Source organism: Rhinolophus sinicus, chromosome 16 (assembly GCF_057876585.1).
Source record: "Rhinolophus sinicus isolate RSI-liver-muscle chromosome 16, RSI-T2T, whole genome shotgun sequence".
Lineage (NCBI taxonomy): Eukaryota > Metazoa > Chordata > Mammalia > Chiroptera > Rhinolophidae > Rhinolophus > Rhinolophus sinicus.
The window spans coordinates 98398691-98408629 of NC_142516.1; positions in this window are offsets into that span (position 1 = coordinate 98398691).

The following is a 9939-nucleotide window of genomic DNA, read 5'->3' on the forward strand; positions in this document are numbered from 1 at the left end:
AATAAGTGCATTCTAAGATTCGCTCAGCTCTGAGATTTTATAATTCTATATTTAGTCTTAGCAAAAGGATTCTGGCCATAGTTATTCAAGTTAAATCTGTATCTCTTCCTCCAGCCTAAAAAAGGAAGCCCATGAGTTTGAAAAAGAAATCTCATATTATCCCCCACTAGAATAGTTAGTGAATTTACTTTTAGCCCAATAATAGAGACACATACATTAACAGGTTCAGTAATTTATTCTGTAACTTTTTTAAAGCACCCACTTATGGATCACACACTGTGGGTGCATTCTGGATACTGCAGCGAAGCAAAATTGCCACCTTAAAATGTATCTCTTTGGCCTGAGGATTATTTTAGGCTGATCATTTTAAAAGGTAAAGAAAAACCTTCCACGATATTTTATCAGAAGCAGACCAATTCTCCAAGAAAATGTTGTCCTTTTAGCAGATACAAGAAAATTACATAAGCATACTATCAATATTAAACCTTATTTTTGGAATGTTTATAATAATAATTCAATTTTAGCCAACTTAATCACACAAGGTAAAATTCTCTCTTTCTTTCTCTTCCTTTCAATATATATTTAGTTTGTCCTTCATTTTCTTCCTTCCAATCCTGAAATAACCAGAAGTTCTAATTTAGACAAAATTACTCATTTCCCTTAACAAAAATGTATCTTCATACCTCATACCTTTTCTTAGCCCAAAACACATCTTACTTTTCTTGCATACAGAGATGTTTCTCCTGCTATTCCTAGTAGTTTTAATTACATATATTAATTAGAATTCTTAACCCTTAATTTCTAGTGAAAACTAAAAAGAAAACAATTGTGAACTATGTTTTACATTAGCATTCTATGGATTGGCAGACATATAATTACCTTTTATGATTTCTAGAAATGTGTTTTCTCATAGAAATATTTCTCAGCGTGGTACAAGACATGTTTACTAATAGATTAAAATATTTTAATTTTTTTCTGGGAAATCAAACCAAAAGTGGGTAAACTATGTTCAGTAATTAAGGTTTACTATTTTATTTTCTTTGGAAATGATCTAGATACTCAATGAATTTCCACCTTTTAACTTAACTTAACAAAACATTAAGGTTTCTAGTAACCAAAAAATATTTTGGGGAAACTATCTAAGTAGACATACCATAAACTATAATTATTGTTAAAAAGTTTTCCTAAACTTTTATCCTACTTATATCTATCTAAATCATTTACTCCCCAAAATTATGTTTAGATTACTCACAAAAACTTCATGAGACATTAGACAAAGACAGCCATCATCTCAAGCTCATTTTCTTGCTGGCAAATTTTACAACAGAGATAACGTGACTTAAGACTAGTAAACCCAGGTAGAATAAGTTATATGTCTGCATTATACTCAAGTTGATAACTCTGAAGACATTACTATTTTAATCAAATCAATAAGCTTCAAATAGTTTTATTTACCAAAGATTATTTTAGATCATCCTGAACTAAAAAAAAAAAAAAATAGGATTAGTTTTTATATTTCTAAGACTATACTTAATTTAAATAGCACTTGTTTGTCTTTAAGTCAATTAAATAGAGTTCTCTATAAATTAATTTTGGCAATACCATCAGGAGGTAGAAAATACCACAAATTTATCACACATATATTTAGACACACATAAACATACAGACAGATGCAAACATGGACCCTAAAATTATAGCCATGAGATGGGTATGATCATACAAAAGTCACTAGTTTATAACAGAGCAGTTGTATCCAAATTTTATTTTGCCAGTTGAAATAAGTTGAAGATTTTTCATTAGCCCAATTTCCAATCTCCTCTTTTTTTTTTTTTTCCTTCTGATGGAAAACATTTTCATTTCAAAGAATGACTTTTAGGTCCCAGAGAAAATGGAAGTAGAAAATCTACATCACAAAGGCACGGAAAAAGTCTCCAAGTTGTCTCCAAGATGAAGTTTTAGGGATGTATTTTTCTATTATCAGAGGTCTAGGGTAATTATTATTTACATTTTTCCTTCTTCTTCTTAAGTGCAGGACAATTCTGTTTCCATGTACCAATATCTACAAGCATTTTGAGATTAATAGGGAAACTGGAAATTGACAAAGATCGGTGGGGTTTTGAATTGTTTCTAGAGTCATACCTCTGGTCCTGTAAAGACCAGATTTATAAACAAAGAGAGCTGACAGCTGTTTTTAATTCCTCAAGGAATTTGGTTGCTACCTAAATGATTTAAAGGGGCTGATCCACCCATCAAATTACGTTATCTCCAATTTCCTTTCCCTCTGGGTACATACATTGTTTCCCCCAAAATTAGACCTAGATGGACAATCAGCTCTAATGTGTCTTTTGGAGCAAAAATTAATGTAAGACCTGGTATTATATTATATTATATTATATTATATTATATTATATTATATTATATTAATTACATTATATTTTACCCGGTATGATATGATATGATGTATTATATTATATTATATTATATTATATTATATTATATTATATTATATTATATTATATTATAAAGACCCGGTCTTATACTATAGTAAAATAAGACCGGCTCTTATATTAATTTTTGCTCCAAAAGACGCCTTAGAGCTGATTGTCCAGAATGATCTTATTTTCAGAGAAACACGGTAGTTTTATTTTAACTTACAGGAGAAAGTCTGCAAAACAAAAAATTCCTATCCACCTCTGAATATCAGCTATGGTCATGAGTTCAGTCAGACTAGTGACCTCTCACATTATTTTTTGTCTTTTTATCTAACTACTAATTTTAGGAAGTAATCCTTTTACGAAAACTTTTGAGAATCCTTCCTTGGTTTCAGAAAGTCTTTAACTATGGCCTTTAACTTGGCCTTTGACCGGGGAGTGAAAGATAACTGAAGAGGATTGTCTGCAGCCTCAAATGGGCTAACTTTAAAAGGTGACTGTTTAATAATCTCATCAGAATGAAAAGAGAATTCAAACAAAGGGTTACTAAAATGCTACTCAAATAAAGGAGGAGAGAGAGGAGCAGTAGCAGTTAAGTCAATTTTATAGTCTTTTGGTTTTACGTACCTCTCCTATCTTTAATTTTCATTAGCTTTACATAATAAAACTTTCAGTGAAGCTATTTTGTAATTTTGAAGGTTTTTGGAGCCTTCTGCACACCAATCAAAATATGCATCCTATTCCGTTTGATTTGGAAATCCTTACTCTTAAGTACACTTTTTAAATTATTGAATTAGAATGTTCATCAAATAGGCATTTAATTTTAGGTTGTATTATCCTTGAAGGCTGGTAGCAGTTTGTTAGGATCTTAACCACCAATGGAGTTTAACCCTCATTTTCTGTACAGGCAAATCTAGCTGCAAATGGAGTGGAACCCACATTTCTGTCTGCCCCTATTTGGGGCCCCACCCTGATGGTTACCAAGCCAATTTCATAAAAAAGGCTCAGTAAGAATTTGCCATTTTGGTAGATACTTATAGTTTCTGGGACCATAGCTTTTAGACATAAATAAACAGGTGTGTTGGATGGTGGTATGCATGACTATTTGAAGCTGAAAGGAATTAGCCGAGGAGATGAAGCTGGATTTTAAGAAGGGGGGTTTATTTACATTGGATATGATCTTTAATTTCATTCTAAGTTTAATTTCTGTACTTTCATCTTTTTAAGGAAGTCCCTAAGGCTAGCTGTCATTTTTCTTTGTACCTGCCATTCGATGTGGTCTATCCATAGGTACCAATAAAATGACTGCTTAGGATGAAAGCTTTGTAAAAATATATATATATATCCTCTAAATGTAACCAATTCTAAGGATCTGTCATCTGACCATTGATGAGTATGAGCCTATATTAATCTGAATAGTGACTCAAACCAATAAGACTTAACAAAAGAGGCATCTCAAAGAAGGGTGGAAAAGAAAGAAAGAGAGACAGAGAGAGAGAGAGAGAGAGAGAGAGAGAGAGAGAGAAGGGTACAGCCCTCACAAGATCCCGAATGTTCACTCCCAGAGTTAGTCTAAGAAAGCAAAGGCACCGCAGTCACAGTCAGGTAGAACAGTGTGGTGCCAATGGTATCTCTGGTCGCCCACCAGAACGTGCCATGATGCCTCCAGCCTCTCACCTGCTAATCTGTGATGCCAGGCCAGAGCTGCTGGAATGGGCCTTTTCCAGCACTAACAAGACAATGGAGGTTGTGATAATGATGAGACAGGTTAGTTAACATGTTTTTAGGTAGACAGGAAGGTCCCTGGTGGAATAAACAAAGAGAGCCATATCCTAAAACTCCAGGTTCTGAAATGGCTCATTCACCCCAGGACAAAATATAATGGTGCCTTGAGGTTAATAAATTATCTCTTATATCTCTTTTGGCCAGACAAACGGAACAGATCTGATAGATAGGAATGGGTCATTTTGCTAATCCCCTCAGGATGGGCAAACAGAACAAACCTGATGGGTGAATTCCATTAAAAGGCATCAGCTCCCTTCCCCAAGCAGGCAGGGGAGGGTATAAAAGTAAGAACTTTTGCCTCAGTCACTGGGCATCCCCATCCCCCCAACTCCCCCACCCGTCATGAGCTGTAATCCTTTGCTTTTAATAAACTATCCTCTTTGACAACTCCTCGCCTCTCCTTGGTCCGTGCTTCCATTCTTTGGTTTCACGAGACACGATTCCGGCACTCACATAACTTTTCTTCATCAATGATAGTCCATCAGGGACTGTACCCCTAAGAGCTGGTTTGGACAAACAAAAAGAATGCTGCTTATGACTTCATGTCTCAGCATCCCAATCTATTCCAGTGGCCACCAGATGCACCCTGGTTTATTCACCTTCTGAATGGCAAAGGCCAGAAAGATGATTCTCATTGGTCACAGAGCGAAGCTCTCAGTACATAGAACAAAACAAAACGGAAAAGCTCATCTGGTTTGTACATATGGGCCCCACAGCAAAGTTTGTCTAAATAGATACCAGTCTGGTGAGAACCATGAACTCACCAATCTGTGAGTTCGACTTGAACACCAGGCTTATAGGGCCTATGCCTGCGCTCTACCCTATGGTTTTTCCTCCTTATGATAAACACAAAGGACAAAGACAAAAGAAAACCACGACCATCCCTGCAAGGAAAAGAATCAATAGTAAATGAGAGTACTCATAACAAATCTTTACTAGAGTTGCTATACCCAAGGAACTAGGATCTCAAATATTTTCTTCTGCTAATATAAATTTTAAAAAGGAAAAATGACTCTCACCACTCTTGTGCCCACCAGACGCTGCAGGTAGCTATCCAGGAAACTAAAGTGGGAAGAATTCTTACCTTCTGCCAGTGCTTGTCAGAGGCCCAGGGTCTCTCAGCCGCAGCAGCCCTGAAGCGAGCAGTGTCCAGTCAGGGAAGTTTATACTGTCCTCTACGCCAACTGTAGAATAGGAAAAATGTTATTTCTATCCTTATCAGTGCTTCAGCTGGTCTAATAATGAAATCAATGGAAGTCTCATTAACAGGAGAAAAACATTTAATTTTGTACATATGGAAACCCAAAGATATGAGGCTTCCAGCGTCAGTCCTGACAATTGAGGCTTATATGATGCTATCTTGAGCTAAGGAGGAGGGGGTTTGGGCTGGAACTTCAAAGGGAAGGAAGACAATTCACAGGGAGATGGGACCAGCAAATGTTTGTTTGCCATGTCCTGCGAAGAAGTCTTTCTGCTGTAAAAAGAAGTTACATTGGTAATAGCTTTCTTCCTGGTACAGGCTCCCTAACTACCTTATTTTAGGTAGTTAAGGGGGGGATAAAAACTACAACAACAACAACTTCCTGAGTCTTCTGTTTGTTAAAAAATCATCCTAAAATAATCCTCATACCAAAAAGACATGTTTTGGAATGGCAAATTTTGTTCCCCTACAATACAAAGAGAGATTAAGATACAGCGCCAGCTTTCAAGTTACTCAGTTTCGCTCAAGCCAAAAATTTTTCCAAAATCAATTTCAAATATTGTTGAATAAAAGAACAAATAAGTATTTTAATGGTGTGATAACTATTGTAAAAGGAATATTCTCTTCTTTTGTCAGCACCCTCTGAGGTTGGTAACACAAAGGAGAATGTTCTTATTTCTCCAGCTGGTGTTTGTGTCCTGGTACCCCCATGGCCCATAGTGAGGGTGCACACCAATGATTGATGAGCCTCAGAGCAGGGCACCCCTATCCATTCCAAATGCTTTTTTGCCCAAATACAACTAAAGAGTAATGAAGGTTTAGGTATTTCTTTGTTAAAGGGTCCAGGAAATTTTTCCAAAACCTGACAGAGTAGGGGAATGGTGGTGATGTGTGGAATCAATTACTTTGCCAATGGCTGCCTCACTTTCTTCATCACTCAGAAGGAAGAGGCTCCTCACCTGGTCCTTTCAAAGAAACTCCACATGGATACTTCCTTTTCTTCAACTCCGTTTCTTCCTGCTTCCTTCTCCCTGGAAGTTTCATCCCCTACTAGTGAGCTAGCGTTACAAATTTTCCCTCTTATCCCGGGATATCTCATGCCTTTTGACAAATAATTAAGCCCCAGTATTGTGGTCAATTTCTGTTTCTTGCAAATTTCCCAATCTCAGGCACCCACTGAATAGCAAATGCTTTCTTCCAGACACAAGTTCTATTGGTTTACAAAGTGCAGAGAGGTTTTGCTAGCTCCACTGTAGGAAATAATGAGCTCATGACCCTTAGATTTAGGAGGTGAAAGGAGAGAAACAGTAGCCTTTTCTGAGTTGTAGCAGCTTTTATCCTAAAGTATCCAAATATAACAGCAATAACAACCCCCAAAAAGAAATAAAAGTGGTTTAATTTCCTTCCGCTGACACTGTGTATTTTTCCTAGTAACATTACTTTAATTTTCCCCAAACCATGTTTAAGTTCCCCCCTCAAAAAAAAAGAAAAAAGGTATTAAGGAGCTACCCTTTAAGAGTCAGTGTTTGTGTTCATTCACCGTACTCTGAGAATACAGAGATGTACAAACAGATATTGATGAACAGCCAGAAAAAAGAGTGACTCCATTTGTGAGCTGGAGAGACTCCATTTGATGAAAAAGACTTCATAGACAATGTGATATTTAAGTTGACATTTGAAAGAAGTTCACTAGAACCAGAAGTGGCATAAGGGTGGAAAATCTTGGGGTCATAGTTCAGGCACGGGGGAAAATATGCACAAAGCACAGAGACATGAATCTACCCAGTGTGTTGAAGACATTAAAAGTTAGCCATTCTAAAAGAATTTGGGGAATCTTAGACCTGTCACTTTCTCCCCAGTCACTGCTCTATGAAACGACTTCGAAGGCCTACACTGCTTTTGAGAAATAGCAACAGGAGAGTCTGAGATGGTCCCCAGCTCACTGGGTACACATCCTCGCAAAGTTACTCATGTCAGATGAAGCTGTCTAGAGGATAACAGATGTAGAGTCAGGAAGGGAAGAACAAAGCCATGTGCAATGCTATTTGTACATTCTATGTCCCAAATGAAAAACATAAAATTCAATTCCATCTGTCATTGCACGGCTTCTGAAAGTAATTCAACCTGATCTTTATTTTCCCCAAACCACATTTAAGTTTTTTGTGTGTTTTTTAAGTATTAAGGGGCTATTTTTAGGAAGCATGAGATCCTGCAAGGTTAAAATAATGACTAAGGCCAAGGAGGCTACAACATGACAGGATGGAAGACATCGTGAACTAAAGGAGAGACTGTAACAAGTACCATAAGAAATGTATAATCTATGAAATGAGAGATGATGGCTACACAGAAAAATCAGTGAAGGCTTGCTGAAGGAAGTAGTAAGCAAGGTCATGAAGGTTTGGAAGGAGTTTGGCAGATGAAAATATGGGAGGAAGGCAATTCCAGCAGAAGGAGGAGCACATGGGGGGAAACCCCTGGGCATGTGTAGAGTTGTCCAATAAAACTTTCTGAAATGATGGAAATGCTCATAGCTACACTGTTCAGTATGGTAGCCACTAGCTAACAGAGGCTACTAAGCATGTGGAATTTGCCTAGTGCAACTGAAGGGCTGAACTTTTAATTTTATATAATTTTTAAATTTTAAATAGCCATTGTGGAAATATTGAAGACCAACCAAATGAAAATAAACTAAGGCTATTTACTCAGAGTTCGCTGTAAAAGGGGGTCAGCCGCTGTCACTTGCATTTTGACAGCGACTCAAAGGCAGGAGAAGGAGTGAGAACATTTTAGAGTGGAAAAGGGAAGGCTTGCGGTATGCCCTGACTGGAGGCTGTTGGTATGGGACGCTGTAGGCAGGTTACCATATTTTGCCATGTAAAATGCACACATTTTGCCCACATTTATGAGAGAAAAATAAGGAAGTGCATGATACATGGGTAGTACTAATTCTGTATCTATATAAATGTTTTTAATTATTTTCTTTATATGAGTTAAAAATGTAACTCTAGCAATCAATAACAATAAATATCATGTGCAAAATAATACGCTGGAATACAATAATCAGTTTTGTTGAACTTATGACGAACTTGCAATGAGGTAGAGTTCTTGGATTTCTATGATGCATAAATACTGTAAATTTCTTACCGATACATACAATTTCTTGTATCTTGTATCTCTTCTTGTGTTTTGTAATTATTTGTTACATAAAATTTCTTGTACCATAATGTTAAAAAATAAATACTAAAATTCCTTTATAATACAAAAAACAAGTATCAAAATGTAAACAAAAATTTGAATTAAAAACTTAAAATGAAAAGTTATTTCCCTGAATGTTTGGGAAAAAATTGTGGGTGTGCATTATCCATGGGAGTGCATTATACATCACAAACTACAGTAATTCGAAGTGGAGTGTCCTATGTGATTGGTTAAGGGTGCATATTTGGCTTTCTCTGATTGGTCCTAAGTTGAAAGTGAGAACAAAAATTAGAGAAGCTGTCAATTATGAATTAAGTCCTGGCCATTTGGGGATAATTGTTACACAGGTTACTTACTCTTTGGTTTCCTGGTGCATTGCTAGAGACAGTGAAACTTGCAGACAGCTGGCTGTCTTCCTTGGCTGGTTACTACAAATCATGGGTTAGTTTTCTGAGCTGATTGCCACACACTGTGGATTGGAGTTCTATTTCTATGTGGGTTCTGTCTGTTATCTGTATATTCACTCTCTCACACCAATGGCTAGTGGCTATTGGACAGTTCAGCTCTATTTAGTTTGGTGGAACATAAGCTGTGTTTCAGGAAACAGTAGGAAATAAGGCTGAGAACAAAGAGAAGACCAGATAATCAGAATGTCAAAGCCAGGGTGCTAATCTAAGAAATGTGTTTTGATGTGGATCAAGTATCATGGAAAACTCCAGCCAGGAAGCTGCATGATCACAGCTTTCCTTTATAAGGATTGATCTAATTTTAATATGCAAAATGGAACTGAGAAGGAAGCTACTGGAAACAGAGAGTCCATAACAGCATATTGTAATAGTTCAGGCAAGAGGAAATGATGCTGGGAATGTGGATGGAAAGAAGAAAACAGTGACAAAAACAATTCAGATGTACAGTATGAAGTTCCTGAAATCTGATTAGATAATAAGGAATTTAAAAGAAAAAAAAAAAAAAAAAAAAGAGGCTTCCAAGTGACTTTTGAGCCCAGAGTAGGTGGAAGATAATAGATTGTTTAAAGACTAAGCAAGTAAGGAAATAGCAATGTTGGAGGATGAGGCAACATGAGGGAAATGATGAGTGTGCTTCAGACTAGTAAATCTCAGCAGATTGAACACAGAAAAAGTAGGAAAAACAAATCAGTAGAAACCAAAAGAAAATATGCCTTCAAACAAGAGAAAAGGCCCAAAACGATTAATAAAAGGGTATGCCAATCATAAATGGCATTATTCATTTAGTAAACAATTATGTACTCTACTTCAAATCCGCAGGTTATGCATGAGAGACAGTTTTCAGGTGGTAACACTTAGA